This window comes from Xenopus tropicalis, chromosome 4, assembly GCF_000004195.4.
Source record: "Xenopus tropicalis strain Nigerian chromosome 4, UCB_Xtro_10.0, whole genome shotgun sequence".
NCBI lineage: Eukaryota > Metazoa > Chordata > Amphibia > Anura > Pipidae > Xenopus > Xenopus tropicalis.
This window is the reverse complement of record NC_030680.2, coordinates 2,558,794-2,577,831: the sequence shown is the minus strand read 5'-3', so window position 1 is coordinate 2,577,831 and position 19,038 is coordinate 2,558,794. Positions and strand designations below refer to the sequence as shown.

Below are 19,038 nucleotides of genomic sequence, written 5' to 3'. Positions count from 1 at the left end.
GGTTACAGTATTCAGGTGTAGGATGGGGGGGTTACAGTGTTCAGGTGTAGAATGGGGGGGTCACAGTATTCAGGTGTAGGATGGGGGGGTTACAGTGTTCAGGTGTAGGATGGGGGGGTTACAGTGTTCAGGTGTAGGATGGGGGGTTACAGTGTTCAGGTGTAGGAACGGGGGGGTCACAGTATTCAGGTGTAGGATGGGGGTCACAGTGTTCGGGTGTAGGATGGGGGGTCACAGTGTTCGGGTGTAGGATGGGGGGGGTCACAGTGTTCGGGTGTAGGATGGGGGGTCACAGTGTTCGGTGTAGGATGGGGGGGTCACAGTGTTCGGGTGTAGGATGGGGGGTCACAGTGTTCGGGTGTAGGACGGGGGGGTTACAGTGTTCAGGTGTAGGACGGGGGGTCACAGTGTTCGGGTGTAGGATGGGGGGTTACAGTGTTCGGGTGTAGGATGGGGGGGTTACAGTGTTCGGGTGTAGGATGGGGGGTTTACAGTGTTCGGGTGTAGGATGGGGGGTTACAGTGTTCGGGTGTAGGATGGGGGGGTCACAGTGTTCGGGTGTAGGATGTGGGGGGTCACAGTGTTCGGGTGTAGGATGGGGGGTCACAGTGTTCGGGTGTAGGATGGGGGGTCACAGTGTTCGGGTGTAGGATGGGGGGGTCACAGTGTTCGGGTGTAGGATGGGGGGGTTCACAGTGTTCGGGTGTAGGATGGGGGGGTCACAGTGTTCGGGTGTAGGATGGGGGGGTCCACAGTGTTCGGGTGTAGGATGGGGGGTCACAGTGTTCGGGTGTAGGATGGGGGGGGGTCACAGTGTTCGGGTGTAGGACGGGGGGTTACAGTGTTCAGGTGTAGGACGGGGGGGTCACAGTGTTCGGGTGTAGGATGGAGAGGGGGTTACACAGTGTTCGGGTGTAGGATGGGGGGTTTACAGTGTTCGGGTGTAGGATGGGGGGGTTACAGTGTTCGGGTGTAGGTGGGGGGGTTACAGTGTTCGGGTGTAGGATGGGGGGTACAGTGTTCGGGTGTGGATGGGGGGGTCACAGTGTTCGGGTGTAGGATGGGGGGGGTCACAGTGTTCGGGTGTAGGATGGGGGGGTCACAGTGTTCGGGTGTAGGATGGGGGGGTTCACAGTGTTCGGGTGTAGGATGGGGGGTCACAGTGTTCGGGTGTAGGATGGGGGGGTCACAGTGTTCGGGTGTAGGATGGGGGGGTACAGTGTTCGGGTGTAGGATGGGGGGTCACAGTGTTCGGGTGTAGGATGGGGGGTCACAGTGTTCGGGTGTAGGATGGGGGGGTCACAGTGTTCAGGTGTAGGTTACGGGGGGGTTACAGTGTTCAGGTGTAGGACGGGGGGGGTCACAGTGTTCGGGTGTAGGATGGGGGGGTCACAGTGTTCGGGTGTAGGATGGGGTCACAGTGTTCAGGTGTAGGATGGGGGGGTCACAGTGTTCGGGTGTAGGATGGGGGGGTCACAGTGTTCGGGTGTAGGTATGGGGGGTCACAGTGTTCGGGTGTAGGATGGGGGGGTCACAGTGTTCGGGTGTAGGACGGGGGGGTTACAGTTTTCAGGTGTAGGACGGGGGGTCACAGTGTTGGTGTAGTTGTAGGATGGGGGGGTTACAGTGTTCGGCGTGTTAGGAATGGGGGGTTACAGTGTTCGGGTGTAGGATGGGGGGTTACAGTGTTCGGGTGTAGGATGGGGGAGGAGTTCTACAACAGTGTTCGGAATCTCTCAAGGTGTAGGATGGGGGTTACAGTGTTCGGGTGTAGGATGGGGGGTCACAGTGTTCGGGTGTAGGATGGGGGTCACAGTGTTCGGGTGTAGGATGGGGGGTCACAGTGTTCGGCTGTGTAGGATGGGGGGTCACAGTGTTCGGGTGTAGGATGGGGGGGTCACAGTGTTCGGGTGTAGGATGGGGGGGTCACAGTGTTCGGGTGTAGGATGGGGGGGTCACAGTGTTCGGGTGTAGGATGGGGGGTCACAGTGTTCGGGTGTAGGATGGGGGGGTCACAGTGTTCGGGTGTAGGATGGGGGGGGTCACAGTGTTCGGGGTGTAGGATGGGGGGGTCACAGTATTCGGGTGTAGGATGGGGGGGTTACAGTGTTCAGGTGTAGGATGGGGGGGTTACAGTGTTCAGTGTAGGAGGGGGTACAGTGTTCGGTGTAGGATGGGGGGTCACAGTGTTCGGGTGTAGGATGGGGGGTCACAGTGTGTTCGGGTGTAGGATGGGGGGTCACAGTGTGTTCGGTGTGTAGGATGGGGGGTCACAGTGTTCGGGGTGTAGGATGGGGGGGTCACAGTGTTCGGGTGTAGGATGGGGGGGTCACAGTGTTCGGGTGTAGGATGGGGGGGTCACAGTGTTCGGGTGTAGGATGGGGGGGTCACAGTGTTCGGGTGTAGGATGGGGGGGGTCACAGTGTTCGGGTGTAGGACGGGGGTTACAGTTTTCAGGTGTAGGACGGGGGGGTCACAGTGTTCGGGTGTAGGATGGGGGGTACAGTGTTCGGGTGTGGGGGGTTTACAGTGTTCGGTGTGTAGGATGGGGGGTTACAGTGTTCGGGTGTAGGATGGGGGGTTACAGTGTTCGGGTGTGAGGATTGGGGGGGGTTACAGTGTTCGGGTGTAGGATGGGGGGGTCACAGTGTTCGGGTGTAGGATGGGGGGTCACAGTGTTCGGGTGTAGGATGGGGGGTCACAGTGTTCGGGTGTAGGATGGGGGGGGTCACAGTGTTCGGGTGTAGGATGGGGGGGTCACAGTGTTCGGGTGTAGGAATGGGGGGTCACACGTGTTCGGGTGTAGGATGGGGGGGTCACAGTGTTCGGGTGTAGGATGGGGGGTCACAGTGTTCGGGTGTAGGATGGGGGGGTCACAGTGTTCGGGTGTAGGATGGGGGGGTCACAGTATTCGGGTGTAGGATGGGGGGTTACAGTGTTCAGGTGTAGGATGGGGGTTAGCAGTGTTCAGGTGTAGGACGGGGGGTTTACAGTGTTCGGGTGTAGGATGGGGGGGTCACAGTGTTCGGGTGTAGGATGGGGGGGTCACAGTGTTCGGGTGTAGGATGGGGGGGTCACAGTGTTCGGGTGTAGGATGGGGGGGTCACAGTGTTCGGGTGTAGGATGGGTGGGTCACAGTGTTCGGGTGTAGGATGGGGGGTTAACAGTGTTCGGGTGTAGATGGGGGGGTCCACATTCTTCGGGTGTAGGATGGGGGTCACAGTGTTCGGGTGTAGGATGGGGGGGTCACAGTGTTCGGGTGTAGGATGGGGGGGTCACAGTGTTCGGGTGTAGGATGGGGGGGTCACAGTGTTTGTGGGTGTAGGATGGGGGGGTTACAGTGTTTGGGGGATGGGTACAGGATGGGGGGGGGGTCACAGTATTCAGGTGTAGGATGGGGGGGTTTACAGTGTTCAGGTGTAGGATGGGGGGGTTACAGTGTTCAGGTGTAGGACGGGGGGGTCACAGTATTCAGGTGTAGGATGGGGGTCACAGTGTTCGGGTGTAGGATGGGGGTCACAGTGTTCGGGTGTAGGATGGGGGGGGTCACAGTGTTCGGTGGTGTAGGATGGGGGGTCACAGTGTTCCGGGTGTAGGATGGGGGGGTCACAGTGTTCGGGTTGTAGGATGGGGGGGGTCACAGTGTTCGGGTGTAGGATGGGGGGGTCACAGTGTTCGGGTGTAGGATGGGGGGGTCACAGTGTTCGGGTGTAGGATGGGGGGGTCACAGTGTTCGGGTGTAGGATGGGGGGGTTACAGTGTTCGGGTGTAGGATGGGGGGGTTACAGTGTTCGGGTGTAGGATGGGGGGGGTCACAGTGTTCGGGTGTAGGATGGGGGGTCACAGTGTTCGGGTGTAGGATGGGGGGGTTACAGTGTTCGGGTGTAGGATGGGGGGTTACAGTGTTTGGGTGTAGGATGGGGGGTTACAGTGTTTGGGTGTAGGATGGGGGGGTCACAGTGTTCGGGTGTAGGATGGGGGGTCACAGTGGTTCGGGTGTAGGATGGGGGGGTTACAGTGTTCGGGTGTAGGATGGGGGGTTACAGTGTTTGGGTGTAGGATGGGGGGGTCACAGTGTTCGGGTGTAGGATGGGGGGGTCACAGTGTTCGGGTGTAGGATGGGGGGTTACAGTGTTTGGGTGTAGGATGGGGGGGTTACAGTGTTTGGGTGTAGGATGGGGGGGTTACAGTGTTTGGGTGTAGGATGGGGGGGGGTCACAGTGTTCGGGTGTAGGATGGGGGGTTACAGTGTTTGGGTGTAGGATGGGGGGTTACAGTGTTCGGGTGTAGGATGGGGGGTTGCAGTGTTCGGGTGTAGGATGGGGGGTCACAGTGTTCGGCGTGTAGGATGGGGGGGTTACAGTGTTCGGGTGTAGGATGGGGGGCTCACAGTGTTCGGGTGTAGGATGGGGGGGTTACAGTGTTCGGGGTGTAGGATGGGGGGGTCACAGTGTTCGGGTGTAGGATGGGGGGCTCACAGTGTTCGGGTTGTAGGATGGGGGGGTTACAGTGTTCGGGTGTAGGATGGGGGGGGTCACAGTGTTCGGTGTGTAGGATGGGGGGGTTACAGTGTTCGGGTGTAGGATGGGGGGGTCACAGTGTTCGGGTGTAGGATGGGGGGCTCACAGTGTTCGGGTGTAGGATGGGGGGCTCACAGTGTTCGGGTGTAGGATGGGGGGCTCACAGTGGTTCGGGTGTAGGATGGGGGGCTCACAGTGTTCGGGTGTAGGATGGGGGCTCACAGTGTTCGGGGGTAGGATGGGGGGCTCACAGTGTTCGGGTGTAGGATGGGGGGCTCACAGTGTTTGGGGGTAGGATGGGGGGCTCACAGTGTTCAGGTGTAGGATGGGGGGCTCACAGTGTTCGGGGGTAGGATGGGGGGCTCACAGTGTTCGGGTGTAGGATGGGGGGCTCACAGTGTTCGGGTGTAGGATGGGTGGGTTGCAGTGTTCGGGTGTAGAAATGGGGGGGTCACAGTGGTCGGGTGTAGGATGGGGGGGTTACAGTGTTCGGGTGTAGGATGGGGGGTTACAATGTTCGGGTGTAGGATGGGGGTTACAGTGTTCAGGTGTAGAATGGGGGGTCACAGTATTCAGGTGTAGGATGGGGGGTTACAGTGTTCGGGTGTAGGATGGGGGGTTACAGTGTTTGGGTGTAGGATGGGGGTTACAGTGTTTGGGTGTAGAATGGGGGGTCACAGTATTCAGGTGTAGAATGGGGGGTGCAGTGTTCGGGTGTAGTATTGGGGGGGTCACAGTGTTCGAGTGTAGGATGGGGGGGGTTACAGTGGGGAACCTCATAAAGGAATAAAAGCATTAGGATGAGCCAGAAAGAGAGGGTTCGCACTAATTTGCGGCAAAGGGGTTAAAATGAAGAGGGGTTCTAAGCCTGACATAATAAACAGGCGGGTTTGGGTTGTGGTTGGGGCTATTTGGGTCCAATAATAAAATGACAGTTTCTATCCAATTGAATTGCACTGTCCTACTGTCAGGGGGAGGAAGGGTTAATCCAGCAGGGCTGTTAAAGGGACAGGTACGGAATATAATGATCAGTCTGGGAGCCACAGGCTCGGGTAGAATTGCGCACGATATTGTTCAATGGGTAAATCATAAAATGTAAGCGACTGGGGGGGGGCTGAATTCCCCCCCTGCCCCCCTATAATCACTGAGGTAAAACAGGGGCAGTAAATAGAGAGAGGAGAGAGTGCTGAGCCGCTGTACCTTCCGCTCCTGAAATTCTCTCCAAATTCTCTGCCCAATTAACACATTGGGAACGTGTGGGAGAAAATGCACAAATTTACACAAACTCCCAAAATCTGCCCTTTTTTTTTCTGCAATCTGTAATAACGGCGTGATTTCTGCCAACGAACCCGGATGAGCAGAGAGCGGCGCAATCATCCCCCTGCGCGCGTCTCACACCTTCTAGATTTTAGGTTAAAAATATCACATTTTAATAAATAATTGTGGGAATAATTCCCCCCCCCTCCCCATATCCCAGACAGAAGCTGCTTTACAAGAGAATAATAATAATAATAATAATAACAATAGTGGGGCAATAATAGAAAGAAATGACAGTTCTATAGGAACCGGCCGGATGGAGCAGTAAAGGTGTCGGAATCCCAAATAAAGCGCCTTTTTCCCTATCAGATTCTCTGTATCAGCCATCAGCCAAGTCATTTATACTGGGGGGCAAGGAAAGTGCCCTAGGGGTAAATGCACAGACTCCAGACTGGCATTGGGGCAATACTACCCGCTGGCACAGATTCCAATATAACAATATATAGAATTAATCAGAGAGAAGAACCAGGCAAGTGTCATGTAATATATACAGATAATGCCAGGCTGGGGGAATGGATATGGGCGATGGTAATGGGGTGCCCGCCGGGGCATAGGGTACAGCTTAGTGCTGCATTGGGTGATGTTAGTATGAGGCTGGTACATAATATGAGGTTAATATAATGCCAGGCTGGTACATGGGATATGGGTGAGGATAATATAATGCCAGGCTGGTACATAGGATATGGGTGAGGTTGATAAAATGCCAGGCTGGTACATAGGATATGGGTGAGGATAATATAATGCCAGGCTGGTACATAGGATATGGGTGAGGTTAATATAATGCCAGGCTGGTACATAGGATATGGGTAAGGTTAATATAATGCCAGGCTGGTACATACGATATGGGTGAGGATAATATAATGCCAGGCTGGTACATAGGATATGGTTAAGGTTAATATAATGCCAGGCTGGTAAATAGGATATGGGTGAGGTGAATATAATGCCAGGCTGGTACATAGGATATGGGTGAGCTTAATATAATGCCAGGCTGGTACATAGGATATGGGTAAGGTTAATATAATGCCAGGCTGGTACATAGGATATGGGTGAGGATAATATAATGCCAGACTGGTACATAGGATATGGGTGAGGTTAATATAATGCCAGGCTGGTACATGGGATATGGGTGAGGTTAATATAATGCCAGGCTGGTACATAGGATATGGGTGAGGATAATATAATGCCAGGCTGGTACATAGGATATGGGTGAGGATAATATAATGCCAGACTGGTACATAGGATATGGGTGAGGTTAATATAATGCCAGGCTGGTACATGGGATATGGGTGAGGTTAATATAATGCCAGGCTGGTACATAGGATATGGGTGAGGATAATATAATGCCAGACTGGTACATAGGATATGGGTGAGGTGAATATAATGCCAGGCTGGTACATGGGATATGGGTGAGGTGAATATAATGCCAGGCTGGTACATGGGATATGGGTGAGGTGAATATAATGCAAGGCTGGTACATGGGATATGGGTGAGGTGAATATAATGCCAGGCTGGTACATGGGATATGGGTGAGGTTAATATAATGCCAGGCAGGTACATAGGATATGGGTGAGGTTAATATAATGCCAGGCTGGTACATAGGATATGGGTGAGGTTAATATAATGCCAGGCTGGCACTATATACAAATATACCCTTATACAATCTCAGCTTATTACATTTGGGCGACGCGGGGCACTGGGCATCAGTCTGCGCTTCTCTGCTCGATGCCATCGGATCACTTACACTTAGGGATGGTAGCACTTTGCCATTTCCCATGCTACCAAAGGAATGTCCCTTTCTCCCAAGGAGGGCAGAGGGTTCGCCACATTCCCAATATACAGCTGACACGCGGGCGGGCACCCCTGCTTAGACAAATACCGAGCCAGACGACAAACCAGCACTATCCAAACCTGGCACCAAACTCATACAAGGTAAATAATTCAGCGAGCACAAATAATTATCACTGGTAACACACTGGCACATTGGTATAGAAATATACAAGCCTGGCACCAAAACTGGCACTGTTTAACCCTGATGCAAAAAAAAATGTCAGCCGACGTAGGGAGTATCCACAGCGGCTACGATCTGGCACGGGGGGTACCACAAGTCCAGCCTGGCACTGATCTGATTTGAGCGCGGATGCACCGACACTCACACACCCAACACTTGTACAAAGAAGCGACTGTTTATAGAAACAATAAATTCAGATATAAATATGGCACCGACGCGGGTTCCTACAGATGTGCCAATCAGTTGTCGGACACACACACTACATTATTGTACATTCACAAACCCCCCCAACTCAAATACACAGACACTGAGCAGAAACCCACGGTGCCAGCGGCCAAGGTGACAATGCCCAGGGTAATAACTTCTGCACCCACCCTGGCACATCTATGGGACTCACAAATACACAAACACTGAGCTGAAACCCACGGTGCCAGCGGCCAAGGTGACAATGCCCGGGGCAATAACTTCTGCACCCACCCTGGCATATCTATGGGACTCACTCACAAATACACAAACACTGAGCTGAAACCCACGGTGCCAGCGCCCATGGTGACAATGCCCGGGGTAATAACTTCTGCACCCACCCTGGCACATCTATGGGACTCACTCACAAATACACAAACACTGAGCTGGAGCACCCACGGTGCCAGCGCCCATAGTGACAATGCCCGGGGTAATAACTTCTGCACCCACCCTGGCACATCTATGGGACTCACTCACAAATACACAAACACTGAGCTGAAACCCACGGTGCCAGCGCCCATGGTTACAATGACCGGGGTAATAACTTCTGCACCCACCCTGGCACATCTATGGGACTCACTCACAAATACACAAACACTGAGCTGAAACCCACGGTGCCAGCGCCCATGGTGACAATGCCCGGGGTAATAACTTCTGCACCCACCCTGGCACATCTATGGGAATGCACTCACAAATACACAAACACTGAGCTGGAGCACCCACGGTGCCAGTGCCCATGGAGACAATGCCCGGGGTAATAACTTCTGCACCCACCCTGGCACATCTATGGGACACACACACCGATTTACACCCCGATACCATGTGCTAAATGCCACCCAGGCACCCGTACTAACTGTAAAAGTTGGTGAGAACGGCACCGACGCACAGAATAGACAGACGGATACACAGGTGGACCGACAGCCTTACACTTGTACAAACAGGTGGACGGAAAGAGACAGCCAAGCAGACAGACAGACTGCCATGTTCTTAATGATAAATCCATTGTCCCGACAGCTGAGCCCCCCATCATCAGCCGCACAGTAAGGGGGTCTCGGCACCTCGCAATAAAGAGATCGGAGAAAAGCACAAAGTTTCCAGATTCATCTACTGGGTTCCCGGCGCCCAAACCTCTCGCTCACCAAACAAGTGAATAAAAGTGAAATTGTCAAATTGGAAAGAAACATGCAAAGGGATTTGGGGGGCGGCAGTGCGCTTCCTTTTAAAAATTCAATAATGAGTATTTTTTTTGTTGTTGTTTTTTTTTGCCAAAATGCAGAATATTCTGAGAAGTTTTTAAAAGGAAGGTGCTTGCGGCGTTGCCCTTGTTGGGGGGGCGCCCCTGGCACACTCTGCCTCCCTCCGCCAGCCCAGACAATAGCCCCACGAATGGATGGTGGTACTTACAGTGGCACAGGCTGCAGAAGAAAAGCTGTTTGTGTTAAGTGAAGAGTCACACTGGGCTGCGGAGAGCAGGGATGGGGGTGGGAGTGCCAGCTTGAATACACCTTCACTGTATCTCATCTGACAGCCTCTCTGCTCTCTCTCCTTCTTACAATTTCATATTCCCTTTGTTCCTGGGGAAAAAAAAAAAAAAAAAAAATATCTCCACGTCATATCAGACTCCCCAGATGCGGAGTCGGCTGCACGGTACGGCAAAAAAAAAAAAAAAAAAAAAATACATTATTCAAATTGTGGCTGGTCTCTCGCAGGCAGTAAATCTCCGACTCTTATAGAAAGTCAGCGCCACTTATTGCCGGGGCATCGGGGGGCAGACGCGCAAAAGGGTGAGTGGATTTATTTTTTATTTCATAATAAAAGTTGCGCTTCTCTCCCAGCCTGTGCCACCGAGGAGTGTTTGGGGCATTACCGTCTCGCAGTGCCGGGTAGGTGTCATGTAACATATCAAATTCTCCTCTCCCAGATGCTGGTACCCTATTCCCACTCAGCACGGGCTGCCATTCACTCTTACCTACTGCGGTGCCCACTGCCCGACACTGGCACTACCTGCCAGGATTCCAGCACAGCCCAGTACGCTGAATGGAGCTCCCTGCACAGCTATGTGACTTTCTTACTGGGATAACTGGAGGTGTTGGATTCTCAGCTTCCCGTCTCTACCCGACTACGGCTTCTCCCTGCGCCCCGACAGGTAAGTAGACCGATTTCCCTCCCCATTCAGCAATAAAATCATTTCACTTTCATCCAATTATTCCTTTATACATTTTCGTTTTATTTCCCAATCATTTCAGTTGCCACTTTTTTTTTTTTCCTATTTACTGCTGCCAACACGGCCGCATCCTCCACCATTTATTATTTTCATTTGCTGCCATTGATTTCTATTTGCAATTTTTTCCAGGAAAAAAAAGGCGTTGCGCCGCGCCAGCCGGTCGAAATGCCACAGGGTAACCCTTTTGAAATAAAAAAAATAACAAAAGTGATATAATAACGGTATCACCTTTGTACCACTTTGGTTATTTTTTATTTCAAAAAGGTTTTCGCGACTTTCTCGTGATTGTGTTTGAATAAAACCGTTGCGTTATTTTTGGCACAATTGGAATTAGCGAGAGTCCCGGAGCGGAGCAGTTCTGCTGCTAACGTGCGAGTGCTGCTGCAGAGCTGACTCCGGGGCTTGGGATTGTCACAAATAGAGATATTGTGGGGAGGGCGGGTTGGCATTGGCGAGTCCGCGTGCTTCAAACGCCACCTTGAGGTCACATTCATAAAGAGCGAGCCGTGACCCGGCCACTTACAGCCCAGCTGGAAACCCATTTGTCTCCTCTTTGCCTCCGTTCTCTTCCTAAAGTCTCTGGATTGTTCCGCCGGCGACGACAAAGAAATTGCAAATTCTAAAGCCGAATCTTTTCCGTCCCGATGTGGGGGGGGCAATGGGGTCAGGAAGATGGGGCCCCGGGTAAATAATAAAATAGCAGAAATTATATTGATGTTCTGACAGGACTTGGTTTTGTTTGGTGGGCACACTCGACTCTTTCTATTGAACCCAGACAGCAGCACTGCACTTACCGAGGGCCCCCCCAGCCCCCATTGCCCTTTACTCTCCCTACTGAGCCAAATCTCTCCCTATATAATCCCATCTGGGCTCCCCAATTCTCCCCTGTAACACCTGCACCCCTATATATGTGAATTCTGCATCCAACCGTCGCCCCCCTGTTGCTCTCTATATCCCTCTGTATCCCCCACATCCACATTAGATTTTCAGAGAGCAGAAAAAAATGAGAAAACACCAAAAATCACAACCAGACAAAAAAAAAAATGACAATTGCGAATTATTATTATTGTTATTATTATTATTATTATTATTCAAAATATTCCAGTAAAATTCCCTTCAATCTTTGTTTTTTCTTATTCCGATATTTGGGGTTTTCTTTGCCTTTATTCAATAGTATATAAAGGAGGTGTGTAAATAAACATATTATATTTAATAGCCCCCCCAAAAATAATTCTCAAATTATATTTATTTTATATTGTATATAGGTTGGTTATTAGGTAGGTTAATGGGGGGGGTCGCAGTGTGATGTATAATAGGAAGGTGGGGTAATAGCTGTGACCATAGCAGACCCTCAAAGCGTTACCCCCAATTCCCTTCAGGTCTCTGTGAAGGTTAAATATATTTATATACACATTTATTTGTTTATTATTTACCCTGCCCTTGTAGAAATAATAACAATATAAAAAACAATGATAATTTATACCAAAAAAATCACTGTATGTTTTTTTCCTTCTCGTTGTTTCTGTTTTCTGACAAATTGTGATTTTCGAAACATTTCAAAACCCAAAATAATGTTTTTTATATTTTTTTTCTTCATTTATTTTTCCCCCCCTCATTAAGGTCTGGAAAAGCGGAATCATCGAGGGGACGGAGCGGCAGTGAATCAATGGAAACGTTTGTGTTTAAATCCATTTCTTCTTATACGTTATTTGTGTTCCAGGGATCCGAGAATTTCGCTTCTGATTTTTTTTTTATCCATTTTTATTTATTTTTACATTTTATTCTTTTGTAAAAAAATAATTATTGTGTGAATAAAAGCAGGAACGTCGGGCAAATCAACGAATTCCGCTTGTTATTATTTCTACAGCCGCCGAGTGTAACCAATAAACTGCTGTTTTACATCCGACTGATTGTAGGTAAATATTTACCCCCGTTGGAGCCGTTTCGGAGCTGCCCGTTCCCAATATTCGTTTTATTTGGATAAAAACAACAGGTTTAATTCTAAATAAAAGACGATATAATTCGGGGGAACAAGCGTTTGTGGGAATTTTACTGCAGAAGTTTAAACTGAATGGAAATAAATAAGGTTTGAGAGAGAGAGAAAAAGGGCTTCTGGGAACGCAAAAAAAACCCGACAAATTTCATTATTCGTTTCATTAATTTTTTTTGCTGAAATTTATTATTTCCGATAAAAGTGAAATATATTTCCGGTCAGTACTTTCGTTCGTCGGTTATTACGGTCTGAGAGGGATCATCGCATTTTTTTTTTTTTTTCACTTGTGTGTTCGGTAACGGTTTCTTCTGTTCTGCTTAATAAAGGATTGAAAAGCTGCTAATTGATGTCGTTTGTTTTGCACCATCGAGCAAAGTGCCCCCCCGGGGTGGGGGAAGGTGACTTTTGCCCGGGACACATGGTCCTGTCAGTGCGTTACAGGCAGAGGGGAGAGGAGGGAGCCCCGTTACAGGCAGAGGGGAGAGGAGGGAGCCCCGTTACAGGCAGAGGGGAGAGCCCCGTTACGGGCAGAGGGGAGAGGAGGGAGCCCCGTTACAGGCAGAGGGGAGAGGAGGGAGCCCCGTTACAGGCAGAGGGGAGAGGAGGGAGCCCCGTTACGGGCAGAGGGGAGAGGAGGGAGCCCCGTTACGGGCAGAGGGGAGAGGAGGGAGCCCCGGGGGGTGGGGGGGACACGGGGCAGTGGGGAGGGTGGGAGACAGGGCAAACTTAGCCACAGGATTCATAGCAAGTCCTGGAACAATATCACTGGCTCATTAATATGCGCTTGGTAATCGGATACATTTGTTAAAAGAAGGGAAATGGGTTGGAAATAAAACCCATTATACATTGCTATCTAATTATTTCTATCTATCTATCTATCTGTCTGTCTGTCTATCTATCTATCTATCTATCTATCTATCTATCTGTCTGTCTGTCTGTCTGTCTATCTATCTATCTATCTATCTATCTGTCTGTCTGTCTGTCTGTCTATCTATCTATCTGTCTATCTACCTATCTGTATGTCTGTCTGCCTACTATCTATTATTCTATCTATCTATCTATCTATCTATCTGTCTGTCTGTCTATCTATCTATCTATCTATCTATCTGTCTATCTACCTATCTGTATGTCTGTCTGCCTACTATCTATTATTCTATCTATCTATCTATCTATCTATCTGTATGTCTGTCTGCCTACTATCTATTATTCTATCTATCTATCTATCTATCTATCTATCTGTCTGTCTGTCTGTCTGTCTATCTATCTATCTGTCTATCTACCTATCTGTATGTCTGTCTGCCTACTATCTATTATTCTATCTATCTATCTATCTATCTATCTATCTATCTGTCTATCATCTATCTATCTATCTATCTGTCTATCTATCTATCTATATGTCTATCTATCTATCTATCTATCTATCTATCTATCTATCTATCATGTATCTGTCTCTCAACTATCTATTTCTCTATCTATTTATTATCTCTTAACCGTCAGTCTACCTCTCTGTATATGCGCTCATCATCTATCTGCCTACTAATCCAATGTAAATATATATTAATTATGGCAGTAGATGAAAAGTGCTTGTATCTATATATATGTAATCATTTCCATTTTTATCTATTTGTTTAAATATGTGCCCTTTCTACCACTGACTATTCCATATATCCACCCATGTCTATTTATTCATTCTTCGGTTGCTAACTTTTATTTTCTGTCTATATATATATATATATCTACCCATCTATCTATCTATCATCTATCTATCTATCTATCTATCTATCTATTTCTCTATCTAGCCATCTATCTATCTGTCTATCTATCTATTTATCTAACTATTTATCGATCATCTATCTGTCTATCTATCTATTAACTCTCTTGCCTTTACCTGTCAAGCTACTCGTCCTAAATAAATAGTTGAAAAGGCAGAAGTGTATCCAATGAAGAAAAACAAGAAGAAGAAGGGATTTTATAATGAGTATAAGGGGAATAAGTGTATAAGGGGAATAAGTGTATAAGGGGAATAAATGTTCAGTATATACACATATACATGAATTGTACATAATATAAGATAACTGTTGGTATGTGGGTGGGTAGGAGAGTAGGGGTAGGTGGCAGTACCAGAATAGCAGGGGTATAAGTAGAATGGCAGATGAGTAACAGGATAGTGGGTGATGGGTACCATGATAATATCCCAAGTGCCGTAATAGTGATGGGAGGGGGCATAGCTACATACATAGTGTAGGAAGGGTATTGAGGGGGGGCTACTGTAGAGTGGGGTGCTCTCTTGGACATGGGTGGGCCTGGTACCAGGACAATGGGGTATTATTACTGTGAGGGTTTTTGCACCAGGAGTGTGTGTGGAAAATGGGTAGCAAAAAGTACTAGTGGATCGGAACCAGGATGGTGAGGTGGGTATTTAGTTACTGGGGCATTAGTCGCTAGTTGTGGGGTAACATATGGGCAAAATGGTGGCACTGCTGCCTCACAGCCATTGGCTCCTGAGTTTAACTATGAGCCGGGCACTGCCCGTAAATCCCCCCTGTGGCTGCCTAGCTTTCCCCTGGGTACCCTGCTTTCCTCCCACACCCCAAAACTTTCATCAGTTTTACCCTAGTGTGTGTGTGTGTGTGTGTGTGTGTGTGTGTGGGCTGTTAGATTGCAAGCTCCCCAGCGCAGGGAACTGTGTAACGTGTGGGTCGTGTATGAATAAAGTCTAACGAGACAAGAGGATAAAGGGGACAGTTACCCTTGCCGGGAAGGCGGCCGCTGCATCCAGCCGATCCCCATTTTGAGATTTTTTGCATCTTCATCAAACTCATGACACGGTTGTCATAGGAACTGCAAAAATATTCTATTCCGACTCGTTTTTGCATAGTTATTATAATGAGGAATCCACGTCTGCAAAAAAAAAAAAAAACCCTCATCAATACAATTAGCACAATTAACATCAGCTCGGCTAACGACGCGCGCGCGCAGGCCGCACAATGAAATCTTTTTCCCCCCCACTTGGAAGTTTTTTTTTTTTCTATTTTTTTTTTTGTCTGAAACAAAGTCCCCTCCAGTGCGAAGGGGGAAGCGGCTTCCAACACAAACACGGGTCGGAGCGTCCGGCGTTACGGGAAGGTATAGTCTTAGGGCCATAAATGCACCTACTATATTATGGCAGCCGGTGTTACAATGATATCATTATTATAGGCTCAATGGCGAGAGAATATGAATAGGGGCTTTTATACCTTCGCTCTGCAGTCACTTTGTGTTCCTGGGAATGAGTGGCCCAGCAGGCAGCGGCGCATTCGCTCGCATAATCTGCAGAAAAAGAAAGAAAAAATGCCCCAAATTGATGTAAAAATAAAGCCAGAAGGTTAAGATTCACAAGATGCTTATTAACTAATTATATACGTGCCACGCCGGGGCCACAAACATTTCTGGGTATCGGTGGCAATTTAACGCAAATTATAGTCGAGCCACCAGTGGCACCCCCCCCCCGCCCGCCCTATTGTGGCATTTATAAGTATATATTCAGTTAGGAGAAGGGAAAAATAGAAACACAAATATTATACATTACGTTCAGGTACTGAATGAACTCACTAGAATGGAAAGGTGAACTTCCCCTTGAATGAGTTGGCAGCGTAGGCTGAACTATGGGCACGGGCTGGGGAAGGAACAATGGAGACTTGTACAAGCCTGAAACAAAGCAAGAGGGTTATTAATTAAACAGTCACCTCTTAATATGTCTAATAATATAGCAAATGTTTAATATTCTCTAAACTATCAATTTAGTATATATATATATATATGTGTGTGTGAGATACAGATCCTTATCCCCAGGGTTTGGGGGTGCAGGAGTATAGGGGGCCAGTGGGGTCCCTGACTGATGTACAATATCAATATATGTGTGAGATACAGATCATTATCCCCAAGGTTTGGGGGTGCAGGAGTATAGGGGGGCCAGTGGGGTCCCTGACTGATGTATAATATATGTGTGAGATACAGATCATTATCCCCAAGGTTTGGGGGTGCAGGAGTATAGGGGGGCCAGTGGGGTCCCTGACTGATGTACAATATATGTGTGAGATACAGATCCTTATCCCCAAGGTTTGGGGGTGCAGGAGTATAGGGGGCCAGTGGGGTCCCTGACTGATGTACAATATCAATATATGTGTGAGATACAGATCATTATCCCCAAGGTTTGGGGGTGCAGGAGTATAGGGGGGCCAGTGGGGTCCCTGACTGATGTACAATATATGTGTGAGATACAGATCATTATCCCCAAGGTTTGGGGGTGCAGGAGTATAGGGGGGCAAGTGGGGTCCCTGACTGATGTACAATATATGTGTGAGATACAGATCATTATCCCCAAGGTTTGGGGGTGCAGGAGTATAGGGGGGCCAGTGGGGCCCCTGACTGATGTACAATATATGTGTGAGATACAGATCATTATCCCCAAGGTTTGGGGGTGCAGGAGTATAGGGGGGCCAGTGGGGTCCCTGACTGATGTACAATATATGTGTGAGATACAGATCATTATCCCCAAGGTTTGGGGGTGCAGGAGTATAGGGGGGCCAGTGGGGTCCCTGACTGATGTACAATATATGTGTGAGATACAGATCATTATCCCCAAGGTTTGGGGGTGCAGGAGTATAGGGGGGCCAGTGAGGTCCCTGACTGATGTACAATATCAATATATGTGTGAGATACAGATCATTATCCCCAAGGTTTGGGGGTGCAGGAGTATAGGGGGGCCAGTGGGGGTCCCTGACTGATGTACAATATATGTGTGAGATACAGATCATTATCCCCAAGGTTTGGGGGTGCAGGAGTATAGGGGGGCCAGTGGGGTCCCTGACTGATGTACAATATATGTGTGAGATACAGATCATTATCCCCAAGGTTTGGGGGTGCAGGAGTATAGGGGGGCCAGTGGGGTCCCTGACTGATGTACAATATATGTGTGAGATACAGATCATTATCCCCAAGGTTTGGGGTGCAGGAGTATAGGGGGGCCAGTGGGGTCCCTGACTGATGTACAATATATGTGTGAGATACAGATCATTATCCCCAAGGTTTGGGGGTGCAGGAGTATAGGGGGGCCAGTGGGGTCCCTGACTGATGTACAATATATGTGTGAGATACAGATCATTATCCCCAGGGTTTGGGGGTGCAGGAGTATAGGGGGGCCAGTGGGGTCCCTGACTGATGTACAATATATGTGTGAGATACAGATCATTATCCCCAAGGTTTAGGGGTGCAGGAGTATAGGGGGGCCAGTGGGGTCCCTGACTGATGTACAATATCATTTGCCCGACAATGACAATGCAGGAATTCTGGCCTATTGAGTATGGCACAGGGAACAGCTAAAGCTCCACCTTCTGGATGAGGAGGGAATAGCAGGTGCCCAGTCCTTACTGTTCCCCTCTGTTGTTTCTGGCACCTCCAGTCCAACCACTGACCCAGGCTGAGGAAACCACATTGAATGGAGCCAAAACAACTGTGGACTTGTCCGAATAACAAATAATTCCCCACAACATGAGCCTCGTGCCACTCCAACCACAGAGAGAGTCAGATGGTTGCACCATGGCAGCACCAGCAAACCTCCCATCCAGTCTGCCAGTTGGGTTGGAGTGCGGCACAAATGCACAAGTCCAACAGGTTTAAGGCTAATGGCAGCAGTGGCCCAAGTACCTTGTGTGCCAAGAGCCTTACCCCACGGGCAGTTGTATATATATATTGCTCCAGAGAAAGATAAGCAGCGCCATTTTCTGCTGAAAATACCATTAAGAACCCCCTCCTTTGCTGGTGTTTAAAACTCCTCTCCTCCATTTGTATATTAGGTACCTACCTAGTGCTACCAACCCCTATTTCTGTAGGGAAATGAGAGCAGGGCAGGCAGTAACCCTTCCAACACTTTCCCCTGTCTCTGCCCCTATATATTAGGTACCTACCTAGTGCTACCAACCCCTATTTCTGTAGGGAAATGAGAGCAGAGCAGGCAGTAACCCTTCCAACACTTTCCCCTGTCTCTGCCCCTATATATTAGGTACCTACCTAGTGCTACCAACCCCTATTTCTGTAGGGAAATGAGAGCAGGGCAGGCAGTAACCCTTCCAACACTTTCCCCTGTCTCTGCCCCTATATATTAGGTACCTACCTAGTGCTACCAACCCCTATTTCTGTAGGGAAATGAAAGCAGGGCAGGCAGTAACCCTTCCAACACTTTCCCCTGTCTCTGCCCCTAAATATTAGGTACCTACCTAGTGCTACCAACCCCTATTTCTGTAGGGAAATGAGAGCAGGGCAGGCAGTAACCCTTCCAACACTTTCCCCTGTCTCTGCCCCTATATATTAGGTACCTACCTAGTGCTACCAACCCCTATTTCTGTAGGGAAATGAGAGCAGGGCAGGCAGTAACCCTTCCAACACTTTCCCCTCTCTCTGCCCCTATATATTAGGTACCTACCTAGTGCTACCAACCCCTATTTCTGTAGGGAAATGAGAGCAGGGCAGGCAGTAACCCTTCCAACACTTTCCCCTGTCTCTGCCCCTATATATTAGGTACCTACCTAGTGCTACCAACCCCTATTTCTGTAGGGAAATGAGAGCAGGGCAGGCAGTAACCCTTCCAACACTTTCCCCTGTCTCTGCCCCTATATATTAGGTACCTACCTAGTGCTACCAACCCCTATTTCTGTAGGGAAATGAGAGCAGGGCAGGCAGTAACCCTTCCAACACT

At 49.1% G+C, this 19,038-nt stretch overlaps 2 long non-coding RNA genes across 2 annotated transcripts; one reads left to right on the top strand and one right to left on the bottom strand.

Moving 5' to 3' along the window:
• Positions 1–9,779: 9,779 nt before the first annotated feature.
• LOC101733371 lies at positions 9,780–12,651 on the top strand. Its single transcript, XR_208465.3, has 3 exons — positions 9,780–9,872; positions 10,010–10,234; positions 11,933–12,651. It is a non-coding gene; the product is annotated as an uncharacterized LOC101733371 (long non-coding RNA).
• A 2,413-nt stretch (positions 12,652–15,064) lies between these two features.
• On the bottom strand, positions 15,065–15,986 carry LOC116410359. The gene is made up of 3 exons (XR_004222324.1): positions 15,897–15,986; positions 15,542–15,614; positions 15,065–15,206 (listed from the first exon to the last, which is right to left on the bottom strand). It is a non-coding gene; the product is annotated as an uncharacterized LOC116410359 (long non-coding RNA).
• Between the last annotated feature and the right edge of the window lie 3,052 nt (positions 15,987–19,038).